Below are 17,216 nucleotides of genomic sequence, written 5' to 3' on the forward strand. Positions count from 1 at the left end.
GAAACATTTTTTTTTTAAAAAAATGTAATTATTTTGGATATTTGGGCCAAGGTGTAAAATAAGCATGAATTCTAACTAATCTCCTACTTGCTTGGAAGTAGCAAGCTAAGTTGCTTGGAGATAAGGCTCAGCAAGGTTAGCTCCTAAGATACTTAGACCTGGGAAACGTGGCAGTAATTTACAGCAGCAACACTAGTATAAATGGGAGTATAAAGCATAGTTTAACCATAGAAAGATAAGAAACAAAGGTGCTTCAAGTAAGTCAGTAGAAAAAGGGAGAATTATTTTACATATGTTTTGAACTACCATGATTTATTTTATATAAGTTATATTTTATAATTTATATTTATATTTCAATTATGTTAATTATTTTCTGAACTCTATTTACTTAAATCAAAACCCATGAATATGTTTGTTTAAATTTTAGAAATTATTTGACAATGATTTTGTAAACAATTATTTTCTGTAAGTACCACCACGGGAGTCTCATGCCTTAGGGAACTTAAATAACCATTGACCTCTGTTTGGCCATTTTGTGGTCTTCTGTTTGTCATGGATCCATTGACCTTTATTCTGACTGTCACTCATGTGACCTCTGTTCTGTTCTGATCTGTACTGTGGTTATGGTTAATTATTTACATAATTTTTGTTTTTCAGTTCCTACCAATTAAATAATTTAGTTATTCAAATTAAGGAGTTGTTTGGGATGTCCTAAATAAGTGTACTTTTTGTCTTTTTGGACTAAAAAGTTGAGGGAAAAAATATGGATGTTTGGGTTAACTTTTTGACTTTTTATAAAAAAATGTGTAATAAAAAATTGTAAAAATTGGTTTGTAGGGAAAAATTAGGATTGGGAGTTGCGCAGCCGTAATGGTTGACTTTTGGTGAATAGTGTTAACTTTTTAACTTTTTAAGTAACTTTCTGACTTTTTAGATTTTTTCATACTACCCAAACTAGGCCTAAGTTATGTAATGTTTTAGCTTTGTATTCCCTATATTCTTGGCATAATATTTCTCACTTTGCTGTGTACTTATAGCTATTACCCTTTCAGGTGACGAGATGTAAGGAAGACCCGTAACCTCATGTAGTGGAACCCATACAAGAATTTGATATTGATCCGTTATTTTGTTTTCCTTTCCTTTTTTTCTCTTTGTTTTTTTTATTGAGGGTCAATCGCTGAATAAATAAATAAATAAAAACCCTATAAATGTACTTTCTTTTATCAAAATAATCGAATGAAGTTAATTTTATGTTTAATTTTTTTTCTTATTTCCATATTGCCTCCGCCTGCGCCTTTAATTTGTTACGATTAAAATTATTTAATAGGTTACAATTCCTGTCCTAATCCTCTAGGGTTGGGTCATGACAGGTAGGTCCCGCACATGTAGTGGAGCATGCCCACATGTGCGACAATGGAGCAATTTGGAATTTTCCCTCTAGAGTAATCCACACGTGCGGTGAGGAGTCCTGTATGTACGGTAAAGATCTCCACGCGTGCAGCCAAGCGCATTTTTACTTCATTTTTCATGCATAATCACTTGATCAGCTGAACCCCATTTCATTTTCTTTCATCTCTCTTGGTCCCCCCTCTCTCTAAACCTTATTTTCTCTCTTATCTCTCTAAAGCAACCACCAAAAAAATTCGCATTTTCTCCAATCCACCAAAATCTATTTGGTTTTTTATAGTAGTTCTTAATGCCAAAATGGCGAGCGTCTCGAGGGTTACGTTTTGATTAGTGGAGATTGAAATCCAGCAAAGTCAATTTTTAAAGCTTTTCTCCTCTTCTTCCCTTGAGGTAAGGATTTCTTTGTTTCTTTTTAATATTTCTCTATAAATAGATGAGTGGTATTTTTCTAATGCATAAAATGTGATTTTAGAATGGATTTTTGAAATACATTTATGTGATAGTTAGAGTTTTTGGATTTGGAACTTAAACCTTCAATTATTGTGTATTGTGGAAGATTTTAGCTATTAGATATCATTTTTATGAAGTTTAATACAAAAAGCCCTAATTTCTTAGTGTTTGAAAATCTTAAGAGATAAGACAAGTTGATAAATTTCATGATTACATAATTAAATTAATAATTTTGGATAGAAAATACATTTAAGAAAGGAAAGAAATTATTTTTGTTTATTGAGATTGGTTTTATTATAATTTTTAGTGATTTAAATTAGTAGAATAAATAATGAAACATATTCATGGTGATTAAATCAAAAAAAAATTAACTTTAATTTGCTTGATGATGTTTAGTAACGAGGTAAATGATGTTTCTAAGAATTAATGAACTATATCGATGATTGTGATTCAAAATGTGAAATAGAAGAGACGGAAAGAAATGAATGGTTGATGAGAAATTAAGTTATGTTGAAAATTAGAAAATTATGGAACTTAATTAAAGGAACTATGTATTGTTTTGATTGATAATGTTAGGAATTTAGTTGACGTTGAAAATATCGAGATTGGGTATGGTAGTCATGTTAAACAATTATTGTGGACGTCAATTAGATGATTTTGATGATAGAGTTATATATTATTCAATTTTGATGGTTTATGTTAGTTAATACTTAAAGGTTTTATCCTTGACCATTGGTGGATGATGATATTGTGTGTTGTAGAATGAGTCGGACATATTATGTGTTGTTATTTTGTTTGCTTGGTTTAATTCAAGTAGGAACATGATGAATGATGAAAGTGCTATATGGAGGTTCCGCTTTCCTTATTGCTAGGACCTAGTAAAGCATAACGCATTGACGTAGGTTCTGTTTTCCTTCTGGTTTGCACCCGATAAAACATGTGGTCTGTTGGGCTATATAGAGGTTTCATTTTTCTTTCGACTAGCTATCGGTAAAGCGTGGTGCTTTGAGATAGGTTCCAGTTTTGTTTCGGTTATCACTCGGTAAATTGTGTTAGAATAACTTGATGAAGACAGGTTGGGAAAAGTGAATTGTTCATAGGTTATTTGTGTAATTATGTGGAAATGTGTGTTTACATGGTGGAATCATGATAGGGACTTAAAACGCATAGTCGTGACAGTGTTGTAATGAATTGGATTTATGATCGTTGTCGTAAGTGATGAATGTAAGGCTTGGTAAAGGTTGTAGATCCTTATAGTTGTCTTTTATTTGTGAGATAATGAGATGATCTGGGTGAATATGATTTTCCTAATTGTGATAGAAATCGGAAAATTTTTGAGAAAGATAAAGTTGAATAGAAGAAAAAGAGAGGATTTTCTTGAATTGTTAAGGGAAGTTATTTTGAAAACGTGTACTATGTATGTATTTTTGGATACTAAAAGACACATTACTTATTCAATTATCATTTGAGTACATTCATGATCACATATACTTACAAGTTATTATTGATTAGAATCATTGTAAATCCCTACTAGACCGTTGTGTTCATCCCAGTTGTTAAACAATTTTTTACGTGCAGAGTCGGATGCGTCATCCAAGAGTCAAAGAGTTGTTTTGTTGTGACTTAGAGACTGATTAATTGTTGGCGAAATATCCTTGTAATGTAACAAGAATGTATCTCTATTCATTATTACTATTTTATCATATAACTCTCAATGGAAGCCCGATGGCATGTGTTGTAATTCTTTGTAATCATTATATCTTTCTATTCTTTTCATTATAGTTGTTTGTTGTAATAATTTCTAACCCCACTTCTTTTTATTTCTTTCATTATAAGGGCTTGATGTAATAACTTCCAACCTCCATTTCTTTCTATCACTTTCCATGTACATCTTTCACTCCCCATTTCTTTCTATCCCTTTTATTTCCATACTTTTCATATATGTTGATAGCATCATGTTTTCATTATCATAATCCTTATGCTTGCATCCATGTTTCATGCATTTGGATTCGGTTCATTGGTGTTTATGGACTTTATCATTTTTTATGTGATTTTGTATGTTACCTCATGTTTTGAGATGATTCACAAGTCATGTACTAGTAGCCAAATCTGTAATCGCATTCTTGTGTATGTATTATATTAATATTCTCCATATAGGATCATGAATATTTTGCTAACTCTTTTTTTCATCTTTTGTTGGAAGCAAGTAAATAGTTTTAGTAGCTCGCTTGTACATTATTTATTTATTATGTGTTGGCATTCTACCATGCAGCTACTTGCTTAATTGATCTATCTCAATAATTGCCAATGGATGGCTGTTGTGTCACTCAAGTTAGAATGGTGTTGATTTTATGCTTGTAAACTCAGTTTTCTTTGAGTTGTACATTGTTTAAAACTTCTTTAAAATGCATGAAATCAAAGCGTTCTAAAGTGAATGACATAGTCTATACCTTATTGCTTCACATAATAATTGTAGCATTAATAATAATCAAAACATGAGCATATATTGTTTATAAAATTCATTTCATGGTTTAGTAGAAGCCGATCCTTTGATCGGGTGAGCGGAGTTACTCAATTCATGATTTTCCTCCCTCACACCTAAGGTCTTGAACCGAGACATCTTTGGTTATGACGGACAGTAGTCTTTGGCACGAGTCATAAATTTTCTAATTTTTTCAAAAAATTAAGTGACGACTTTGAGATCTGGTAATGTAGTCCATTTCTAGCATATCTTGTGATTAGTGGATTTTTTTTTGTAGATTTTTCGGATCTGGACTCTCATTTATGTTTCACACTACAATTGTGAGACTAGATTAAAGATAAGGAGTCTGAACTGTCAAACGCGCTCGCGTACCCCAGGTGCTCGAAACCACTCCTATAGGTTTTGGCCATAACTGGCTAGTAATCTCGGATTACCTTTGGCCTCAATGACAAAATCAATCGTAATATTATAACGGGGCTTAGCAGAAACAATATCAAATATAAAAGATAGTCCATTGAGCAGTGCATACATGCCAAGTTCATAAATATTTAAAACTTTAAACTTCATACATTCTTATATACATTACACCAAAAATAGACTTATTATACAACATTTATCCATAACAAGTTCCAAAATAACAAAAGTAAACAAAACAAAGGTAAGAGTTGACAAAGCTTGACTCCTCTCGAGTCCAAGCACGCTCCATCACAGAAGCACTTCAAAAATGGCTTTACAGGGGTAGACTCCGAGACTACCTTAGACTTGACGTTCCACTTACTCATCTATATATATATATATAAGGGAGAGGGGTGAACTGAAGCCCATATGAGTAATATTAATATAAAGGGTTTAAATGATTGAAGTCCAACATGACACAAAACATATCTTTCATTTCCCGAAACAATTCATTTCGTTAAGCAAAACAATTCGATTAAGAATTATATCAATCCTTTGCGATAAAAATAATCATTCAAATCATTATACATGGTACATCCAATAGAGTAACAATGAAACGATGTACTGAAGCCAATAGGACCACTACGGTCAATCTAATGAAACCACAGCGGGTCAATCAATAATCCATAATTCAGTGTAGACCATTAAGGTCCAACATCAAAGATCTCTGTGTTTCAATTAATCCAATGGGGCATGGTATTGTTTCCTCTAAGCGAAGGCCTATTAATCAATGGGCCATGATATTGTTTCCCTCACGCGAGGATCTCACCAAAGAATGCCACGATTATAATTTCAAAAGGATATTCATTCATAAATGACAAATAAGATTCAAAATATCATTCTTAAACAATTCAAAATACTTTTCGAATTTAGTTTTATAAAGACATTACTCACAGTGGGTTGTATTGATATTAAGCCTCGAGCGTCCACTTACACAATATACATATCGAAGCAGACATTGACACACCAGCCTCAATCAAACGTTCTATCTTAATTCAATTCCCTTTTAATATGTTTCTAATTCATTTCCTTATTAATATTGTCCAAACAATGTCCAAGAATGCTTAAGAAAACATGAGGATGAAAACATGCAAATGGGAGTTAGAGATGCAATAATGCCCGGCTTGGCCCATCCTGGCTCGAGCCGACCCAAGCAGGCCTCGTAGGCTTCCGATTTTTTAACAGGTCAGGCCAGGCTGGTCCATGGGCCAAAAAGTGGGGCCCAAACCCAAGCCCAGGCCCATTTAGAATAGGGTCGGGCCTATGGCCTTATTTTTATTTTTTTTTGGAACAATGAACAATAAATACATTATCTATGTAGATTATTTATTAGGGATAAAAAATAAAAGAGAATTTATACAATAGTATTTTAGTTAAGATTAATGAGATTTTTGTTTGGTTATGTTTCGTGATGGTATTTAAATTTAATTATGTATGACTTATATTTTTTTAATTATAAATTTATAACTAAAAAAGTATGCAATTATGTAATTTTTTTTCTTTTGAAATAAATAATTTTATATATATGAAAATGAAACTTTCAATATTACACTATTAAATTAATTATATAATATTTATTGAATGAACAATTTTTATTTCAAAATGAAATAAAATATTACAAAATTTTATATCATTAAATAAAATATGTATAGATTATTGATGATGGTAGAGCAATTGCATCACTGTAGGTCAAGCACATCCTAACTAGGTTGGCACCTACTGCTTACCAATCATTTGCATCATACTCCACCTCAATAATCTAGTACAAAAAAAATGAAATGAAATAGTAAAAAATAAATTGTTGATCAATCATCGGAGGAGATAGACAATTCAATCACATTGCCCGAGGATATGTCATCCAAATCATTTTGAATTCACTATTTTCCACTATAATTTTGTCTTCTCGTAAACGTATATATATGATCTTTAGAAATCATCAGTGCCACAACCATTTGGGGTGAAATCCTGCTGCGGTAATCGCTCAACACCCATCCACCTATATTAAAAACTGATTCCGAAGCAACTGTAAAAATAGAAACGATTAGTATATCACGGGCCGTCTATGAAATCACAGGCCACATAGTTTCATTTTGTTTTCACAATTTCAAAATGTCAAAATCATCAACTAACAGGCTTTCCAAATAACGTTGTAATTTATAACTACTTACGCTTGTATATTGAGATATTCTTCTACTTTTATTACTGAAAAAACACTTAATCTCCCGCCTTGAAATGAGACTACTAATGTAGTGTGTGTAGGTGTATTTATAGATGTAGTTGCCATGTATTCTTCAAATAATATGTTGCATGTTTGCATAATATGGGCAAAGTGTGTTTGATCAACGAAAATACGTTCTAAAAATTCTTGTAAACCAATTTTTTTATACCTAAGATCAATTATTACGGCTAAACCTAAAAGATGAGGCAAATGATCAAAATATTTATCAAATTTTTCTTTCATTGAAGTAATAATGGTTACATAATATTCATTACTAATATATTTTATGAAAACTTTAATTATTTCTGCTAGCATATGTAAAACAAATGGTGAAATAGAAATATATATATATATATAAGAAAATAATTTTGCTGAAGTATCAAAAACTTTTAAAAAATCTTTATACAAGACTACTTGGCACTAATTAAGTTCTGTAGGAGTTAATACTCCTCTTATTGATGTTGTTGCAAAGAAAATCTATTGCTTTTCTTTGTTTATAAGCTCTTTTTAACATACTATATGTTGAATTCCCCTTACTATCTATATCTAAAATTAATTTTTAAAATGACATACTTTCTCGTTGATAATTTTTTCTATATTCCGAAATTTGATTAGTAAAAAACATAATAATAACAACTGCATTTTTTATTATAAGTACAAAAGTCCCGTATACATGCATAGTTTCTTTAACAATCAAGTTTAAAATATAGACACAACAACAAACATGAAATAAATCGCCATCAACAAGTAATTGTAAAGTTGATTTTAAATGGGTTACAGGTTGATTATAATATGTTGCATTATCTAAACTAATTGTAAATATTTTATTTTGTAAAACTCACTCATATAATGCATTTCTTATTTCTACACTAAGCGAATGACCAGTGTATGGAAATTCAACTAATTTAAATGAAATAATTCTTTTATTTAATTTCCAATCATTATCAATAAAATGTGCAGTGATACATTAATATTCTAAACCATTATTTGATCACAGATCAGATATTAAACAAACTCTTCCATTCAATTTTTTAAAGATGTCAAATAATTTACTTTTAACAATCTCAAATTTCTTTAAAATCCTGTTTCTAGTAGTATTTCTTGAAAAACTTTGATATTGCGGTGCAAAACTTCGTGAATCATTTCGGTAAAATCGGGACATTTACTAGTAATAAAAGGTTGTTCTTTTTTAATAATATAATCAACTACAGAATTTTGTGTACGTATAGGATCATATCAAAATGTTTACAAATTACCAGTTGATGAAGCCCCTAATTGCATTTGACTTCTAATATGAAGTTGTTGACTTTGTAAATGTTTGTTAGCATGCCTTTTTAGATGACTAGTACCCCCTACAAATGCAGCACTAAGTAAATGTGTACAATATTTACATTTTACTTTAAATGTAATTGTACCATCGGGATTATTTATAGATATTTTTTCAAAATGTTCCCAAACACTACTAGTTGTGCCCCTAGATGATGATCCAACTGTTGGAAGATGGATATTAGAAGGAGAATCAATAGATTCATATCGTGTACTATATGTATCAACGTCGACATAAACATTAGGAATATTAGGATCCATAATAATGTAAGTAAAATAATATATAAGAACTAACAATTAATTTAAATAATGTGTAAATACAATGAGTAAAAAATAATAATTAATATATGTGCACAAATAATTAATGAAAAAAAAAGAGTAGCTAATAAATTTAATTAAACTAATTAATGTTATCGACTAGCGAATGCGATCCAGAAATTAGTTTATTCTAAAAGTTTTTTATTGCACAATTGCAAGTGTCACTTAGGAATGACACTTCAAAATTAATTGAGAGTTGAGAGAGATTGAGAGTTTAAGAGTGAGAACTGTTTGTGAGATTTATTTTGGAAAATGGGGGATATTTATAGAAGTTGGAAAGATGAAGCAAATTTATAAATAAAAAAAAAATACCGTTATGTTAAATGGTAATATGATCGTTATATTATTTTTATTATTAATTTTTTTTAAAGTCTGCAGAGGTGTAGACATTTTTTTTTTTCATTCATTGCAACTTTGAACTTGATGTGACTGATGCAAAGAGGAGTAGAAGTAGGCCAGCGGCACTGCTAGGTAACGGTGCGACATTTTTTTTTTTTTTTCATTCATTGCAACTTTGAACATGATGTGAGTGATGCATGACATTGACAAGAGGGCAGGGGTAGGCGGATGGCACTGGGCAGCAGTTGTCACGACCCAAACCCGCCCCTATAGGTTAGGGTCATAACTGGCCAGTAATCAGATATTACCAAAGGCCTGCTTTATAGTAATACAATAATAGGGGCTGGCGGAAGTTGAAAAATAATAAAATATGTCGTCCAATGAACTATGAGGACTTATATGAACAAACAACTTTAATATGTATATAAACACTTAAGTCCATAATACACTTATACACAAAATGAAAACAACAGGTAGGGAATTTAAATCCCATTTCCAAAACAATAGTAACAAAAGTTAGGCAACATTTACATCAGTTTAAGATAATGTCAAAAAGGTGAACTTAGAAACCACCCAAAAGCCCTTAAAACTTGACGGTTCAGAACCTCACGGTAAAGCACAATAGTTGGCTTGAAAAAACAAGTTCGGATCGATGCCTCTAAAATCGATCCGGTGCTTGATCACCTACATACATATAATAAACGATGAGCTAAAACCCAGTGAATAATCTCAATGTAAAGAAGTTAAATAAATAAGATTCATAGCTTATAAAATCAAACAATGTTCTTAATATGAGCAAAGTATTTTCCGGATAAGTGTAACAATAAATAAAGTTCCTCAAACCTTCAGAGAACCTTTCATAGTGGAACACATAGCGTGGTACATTTTCAAAAGTATTAGTAAACCTTTGACAAAATACTATACAGAACGTTCACGACAAAACGAAGCATTTATCATATATGATCATCAAACCATTCAAAGTTACTTACATTTCGTGATATAACCAATAGTACTGAACAAAATACTAGCAAAACGACCACAATGGATCGAGGACAGAGGCATAACGACTACTACGGATCGACATATATATATAACGATCGCAAGGGATCGACATATACATAACGATCGCAACGGATCGAAATATATATAACGACCACAATTGATAGACTTAGACAAAACAACCACAACGGGTTGACGTTGACATAACGACCACTATGGATCGACATAATCATAATGGAGATTTCTGAACATTCAAGCATATGTTCATGGGTGTCACATTCGATAATAAAAAAAAAATGGGGATCTCATTCATTCTTATCAAAATCTCATTTTCATAAACATATCGTATCGTATACAATTCAAAGTTTCAAGCATATCTTAACAGTTCCGACGTTCTTAATCAAAATTTTATCATATCAAACATTTCATAACAAAACATAGGTTTCACCAATTATCGGATGATATAGTCATTTTCAAAGTAATTCATATACGAAACTATCTTTACAAAGATATTACTCGCAGTGCTTGACCGGATGATACTCCTCGTGCACGCGACCTACACAATATGTTCAAGCACAATATCCCAAAATTACATTCAATTCGTTCAATCGATTCTTAAACCTATTTGGTTATTCGTTACTTTGTCGTTTGCTTATAATTATCATTCGTTGATTTCTTTTATGTTCATAATGTGAAATACATTGGAAAACCATGTAAATAGAGGCCTGGAAGTTAGAAAAACGGAGCGAAAATGAAACCAGGGTACTGACCACATGTGCCGAACCATTACTGTACGTGCGCCCCGCACGTGAAATTAAAGCAGTATGCATTGTCACAACCCAAACCCGCCCCTATGGGTTTAGCACCGTAACCGGCTAGTAATCCGTGATTACCGAAGGCCTGCTTAACAGTAATAACAGTAATACAGAGTACAGGGGCTGGCGAAAGCCATAACAGTAATAAAAGATGTCCAATGAGCTGTGACAGCCTGTATGCAAAAAGACTTTTCATAACATAATCACATTCAGAACAAAAGCAATATGTACATACATCATATACAGGTATTCAGGTTAGGGACCAAATCCCTACCATAACAGTACAGTACAAGTCTAAACAGTCTATACAGAATAGAGACAAAAAAGGAGAAATCTAAAACACCCCGAAGCAGCCTTGGCTTAGACACATTTGGAACCTCGCAGTGAGGCACGTTGGTTGGCTTAACAAAAAGGGAGTTTAACACAACGCTCATAACTCCGATCCGATGCCTAGACACCAACAAATATATATAAACAGTAAGCTAAAGCCCAGTGAATAACATATGCGTAAAGAGGTTAAGAATGAATATCCTTTCAGTATTTAAAACAGCCATTTAAACAGTATATCGGTTATTCGATCATAGCAGTCATAAGTGGTACATCCAATAGCAAACAATGCAGTAGGTTTTAACAAACCAAACAGACAGTTGATGGCCAACATATCAGTAAGCAGTAGTGGTTCCAAACATGAAAATCGACAGAGATCTCTGTAACAGTAGCAGTACAGTACAGTAACAGTAAATTGCTATAGATGCCACGAATACAATTTGCAAATAGGACAAGCATTCATTCAGTACGAAATATCATTTCAGAAAGCAGTACAGTTGATCATTCAAAAAATATTCATGATTGAACATATCTTTACAACATTGTTACTCACAGAGTTCTGGGCTACAGATAGGCTAGTGAGCGTCCTCGGATGCCAACCCTATACAGTTACAGGATGAACACACACTAAGTTTTACGTTTGGGGAAAACAATGACTTAATCCCTGTCTTGACTCGATGTGGTTCTATAGCATTATCCTCATTAAGATGCCTTAAACTAGGCCTAGGAATGTCTATGATGAAATGAGGATGCAAAGATGCACTTTAAAACACTTTTCAGAATTTTCAGAAAATAGGGGTCTCGCTTGAGCGTAGCTTTCTACGCTCGAGCGGACATGCAGACAAAGGATCTCCGCTCGAGCGTGACTTTCCTCGCTCGAGCGGACTGCAAAAGTACTGGATGCATGAAATTCACGCTCGACGGGCGCTCGATTCCCGCTCGAGCGTGAGACACAAGTCCTTGCTCGAGCGTGCATTCCCTCGTTCGAGCGAACTGTAAACACATGCAAAGTATTGGATACATGCATTTCACACTCGAGCGCTACTTTTCTCGCTCGAGCGGATTACATGATCTCAGAGTGTACGCTCGAGCGTGAAGTTCCTCGCTCGAGCGTGGATCCCAAATCTGGAATTTCCAAATTTGTCTCCAAGTATGAAACTCAACATTTAAAGCATCAAATTCGATCCTTTTGAGCTAATTTTCTGGAAAACACTTTAAAACTCATAATATGACATGTTTCAAAGATCAATTTGCAAAATCAAAGCCCAAAGGTAAGTCAATTGAACACCATTTCAAATAAACTTCAAGAACATAATGAACATGCAACATGCATGAATTTAATCAACTTCAAAGCGTCCAATGCATGATCAAATGAGTCAACACTCCAAAACATGATGAATTCATGGACTATAACCCAAATATGGGCATGCATGTGAGGATTCTAAGAAAACAACCTCAAAACTCAACAATGTATACATGCATGCAAGATTCAAGCTTCAATTCAACATTTTGAACCAATTCTAGACTTAGATCACTAAAGACTCAATAACCGTGCAAGGTACAACTAGAATTCATAATCAAGAAGATGAATATCCTACCTTATGTCTTCAATTTCAAGAATGGAAGCTCAAGAATACAAATTTCCTTCAAATCTTCTAATTTTCCAAGCCAATTTTGAAGAACTCAAGTTGTCACCTATCTCTCTCTCTCTTTTTTGGTTGAGTCTAGTGAAATGGAAGAGATGATGAAATGGTATGTCTAAGTGTATGAATTGAGCCTCAAGATGTTAATAAAAGTGGCCCACTAGACGGCATTTTGGTAATTAATGCAACTAATGTAATTCAACACTATTTAATCCAATTTAATCATACCAAATCAAATTTCAATTAAACATACCATAAAATCACATAAATTATAATTAGCATAAAACACTAATCAATTTCAGATTCGGCCGCCGATAAGGCCTTCAATTTGCAATTTAAAACATAAAACATGAACAGATCATTTAACTGTCAAACAGATAGATTTGCATTTAAACTAATACACTCAATCAATCAGTTTAGAATTTCGGTCAATCAGTCAGTTAACATGCTTAATCATAAATTAGCACTAATCAGTGGTGAGGGTTGTCACATGCATACTCCCATCTGTCCTGTTTTTCGCACGTGCGGGGCCTCAAGCCACACGTGCAGTTCTGCTTCAAAAATAGTCTGAAAATCTACTCTTATTGTGAAGGTCCGATTTTGCAATTCCAACTTCAATTTTATGTAATTCAAGTCCCAAAACTTGTCAAAAACACCTTGAATGTAACATATCTAGCTTTAAACAAAATCATAACTTCGAATTGAAGCTCAAAATCCATGCAAAAAGTCAACCTCTTGAAATTAAATACAAAATCATAATTTATACAAATTAAGCTCCAAATCTTTGAATTGCATGGAGTTTTCCTCCTACATTTTGAAAACTCAAGCAAGAAGTAAGGAAACAATTAGATGATCATGGATTTCATGGAAATTAAGCCATGCATGTTCAAATCTTGAACTAATTTCTACAATTCTTCTCTTGTATGCTCATATGAGTTCTCAATATTAATTTACACCATTAAACCATATACTTGAGAGTTCACCAATTTCTTCCTTGTCTTATTCATACATATGTTTTCTGCTTCAATTATTCCATAATACTTCCAATTAGGCTTGATTCTTTCTTAATTAAACTTAGATTCCATGGGTTCATGAGTATAACAAGTCAAATTCATGAAATTAGAAGAGAATTCCTACCTTAAGTGGATGAATTTATGGAGATCAAAGCTTTTATTCTTTTTGCTCTTCTTTTCTTCCTTTCTTGAGCTCTCTCTCTCTCTCTCTCTCTCACACACACACACACACACTCTCTCTCTCTCTCTCTAGAACTCTCTTTGATGTGGTATAACTTTCCAAAAAAACCCACTAGTCTCTTTCTCTCAAGACTTATCTTTTATTGAATTGAGCTAATGGGTTCATTAGCCACTAATAATTCCTATAGGTCTTAATTAATCCCAAGTATAGTTTAATATGTCAAATCTACTTAACTAACTCAATTCTCATCATATACATCATAATTTAATGTAAATTGTGCTAAATTTAATCACACTAATATGAATTAGGCTCTACTTGCCTATCTCCGCTATTTAATTTAATCTTGTATAAATTACTGATTCACTCATGTCTCATTTGATTGAATTTAATCTAATTAATTTAATCTGAATTAATTTTTAATTAAATTTCACAATAGACTCTTAAAATTACTATAGCGACCCCGGTCTTTTCTCTTTAAATTATTGTATCCGGACTTAGGTTCCGTGGATCCTGTCATTACTTATTGGTTGTTGTTGTCCTTTAATCTCTTTGTATTTGAAGTATAGGTTGTGTTGGGCGGGTCTGTTACAGGTTGGTTCATTTTAGATGCCGATAGGTGATGCCCAGATTTTGGCCTTCACGCTCGAGCGGAAGTTTTAACGCTCGAGCGGTCCCTTCGTTGTTGCTTCTCCGCTCGAGCGGGAATTTTGACGCTCGAGCGTGATTTTCCATCTCCCAGTATTTTGCTCTGCAGTTCTTCCGCTCGAGCGGTAGTTTTTACGCTCGAGCGTGATCCCTTGTTTTTGCTCCTCCGCTCGAGCGGGGAGTTTGACGCTCGAGCGGGTGCTAGCGCCTGCAAAACTTCTGGAAGGGTGCAATCGACGCTCGAGCGGATTTCTTCACGCTCGAGCATGATTCTGTGTCTTACGCTCGAGCGGGGCTTTCTACGCTCGAGCGTAGAGTCGATTATATCAGTCCGTGATTTCACTTTTTGGATCACTTTTTGACCTACTTTTCCTTCATAACTTTTTAAAAAACCGCCCCTGGAGTGTTTTTATCTCTCTCTCTCCCTCTACACACCTTCTCTCTTACGATTGATCTACTTAGAGTGAGTTTCTACCTTAGATCCTTTATTAAAAAGTTAGAGTGAGTTGAGGGCTTCGTTTTAATCTGAGAAACTTGGGATTTGGAGCACGTTGGTCTTTGGTCTTCATCTCCATCTTCTCCATACGGGTTATTTTCTTCGAGGTAGGGATTTTCCTACTCCATTTTATATGCTTTGTTCTAAGTTTGGTATTTTGATAGGTTGGGGACACTTTGAAAATTTTGGGAAAAAACCCTAGTTGAATTGTTAAATTGATTTGAGTAATTAATTTAAGGAAATTGGGAAATTTGGTTAAATCCATGAAATTGGGGAATTTACTGATTTAAAGGTGTAGTTGGATAATATAAATCACTCGCCTATTGAATTGTTGGTATATTTATTTTTTTCGAGTATAGAAATAACTGTTTTGGGCTATCGGTGGAGGATAGTCGTGCTTGTTGTAGACATTGAATGCGGATTAGGGAAAATTGAAACTAATCAATTTGTTTAAGTCATAAATTTAGACTATTGAATTAATACAGAAATTACATGTATTGATTGAGCATTGCATATGCATATTGTTTGGGAGGAGATAGGGGATGTACTCCACGGTTTAGGGGAAGATAGGGGATGGACCTCTAAACCAGATTTTTGTTTGGGAGGAGATAGGGGATGGACTCCATTAGCACCATTTTTATGTGTGCTTATTATATTGAAGTGTTTTTACATGATTATTGATACAGCACTAAAATGTGTATCAAATGGGAAGTATGAAGTGTTTTGATATGAGCATGAGTCTCATTTGTTTTGTTGATATTGGAAGTAATGTGAATATGATATATAATTCACTGTTGTAAGTTTGGCCAGGTTCTGAGCCATGTTGATAATAATGGAAAGTGAAATGTGTCTTAGACATTAGTGTCATGAGACTGTCTAATGATAAAATTGATTATCTTGGTTAACCATCTATTGAATGCTATAGCTTTATTCAATGCTTATATTTGGTTTAGTATGTTTCTACTGGGCTGTGGCTCACCCTTTATGGGAACATCATTTTCAGGTTCAGGTGATAAGCTACCTCCACGGACTTAGCCTGGAAGGATTTGATGTTTGGGATTTTGAAGACTTGTCTTTAGTTATATGTTTTATTTTGTTATTTTTGAGATTTCATGTAAACATTCAAGCCTAGGGCTTAACTTGTAAATGAGTTAGTACTCATCCTTTTTGTGTCCAAGTGTTAGCTTGGAAAGATGTAAGCCCTTAGGGCATTTATTTTGATGTTGCAGGATGTTACATGTGATGTCTTTCAATAAGAATACTCTGATGAATAACTCAAATGATTCGTTTTCTTTTATAAATGCATGTTAATGTTATGGTTATTATGGGTTTATTTTGAGGGCGTTACAATTACGCTAATCACAATAAAGTGATCAATTTTGATTTCTGACATCAATTAGGCCATCAATTTTAAATTCTAGACAAGAATCTCAACATATATTTCGAATCAGACAGATACGTACAAATTAATCACATGGCTAATTTCTCAATTAAAATTTAACACATAATCAACATAAATCATATAATTAACTTAATTAATTAAAGAGGTGGTTGTCACAGCAGCAGACGTGCAGAATATTTTTTTTCCATTCATTGCAACTTGCAATGATGATGTGCGTGAAGAATGATACATGACAAGGGATCAGCTCTGCCTCTCTACAAGGAAATAACCATTTCATTTATTTATTTTTTACCGTTGTTGCAAGATCAAGCCTTTATTTTATTTTATTTTATTTTATATTATTATATTTTTTAATTATTTTAAAAGTTTCAACTTGCTTTTAATTTTTATTTTTTTTATTTTTTTTTTGAAATTTGATCGTTGGCAAATAGAGGGTCGGGTGGGCCAGGCCGTTTGTAGAGCCCAATTTTTTTTTTTGGTTGGGCCAATGGGTCAACGAACTGGGTCGGGCTTTAAATGGAAGGCCTAGGCCCAAGCCTAAGGTCACGGGCTAGCTAGGATCGGGCCTGGGCCCAATTGGATCGAAACAGCCCGGGCTCATCTCGATCTTCAAGCGGGCTTTGGGCCGCCCATGAGTCTCGGGCCATTTTTACACCCCTAATAGGAATGTTTCAAAAATGCTGAAAACAGGGCAGTTCA

The sequence above is a fragment of the Camellia sinensis genome, chromosome 15, assembly GCF_055761805.1.
Source record: "Camellia sinensis isolate YWXY chromosome 15, ASM5576180v1, whole genome shotgun sequence".
Classification (NCBI taxonomy): domain Eukaryota; kingdom Viridiplantae; phylum Streptophyta; class Magnoliopsida; order Ericales; family Theaceae; genus Camellia; species Camellia sinensis.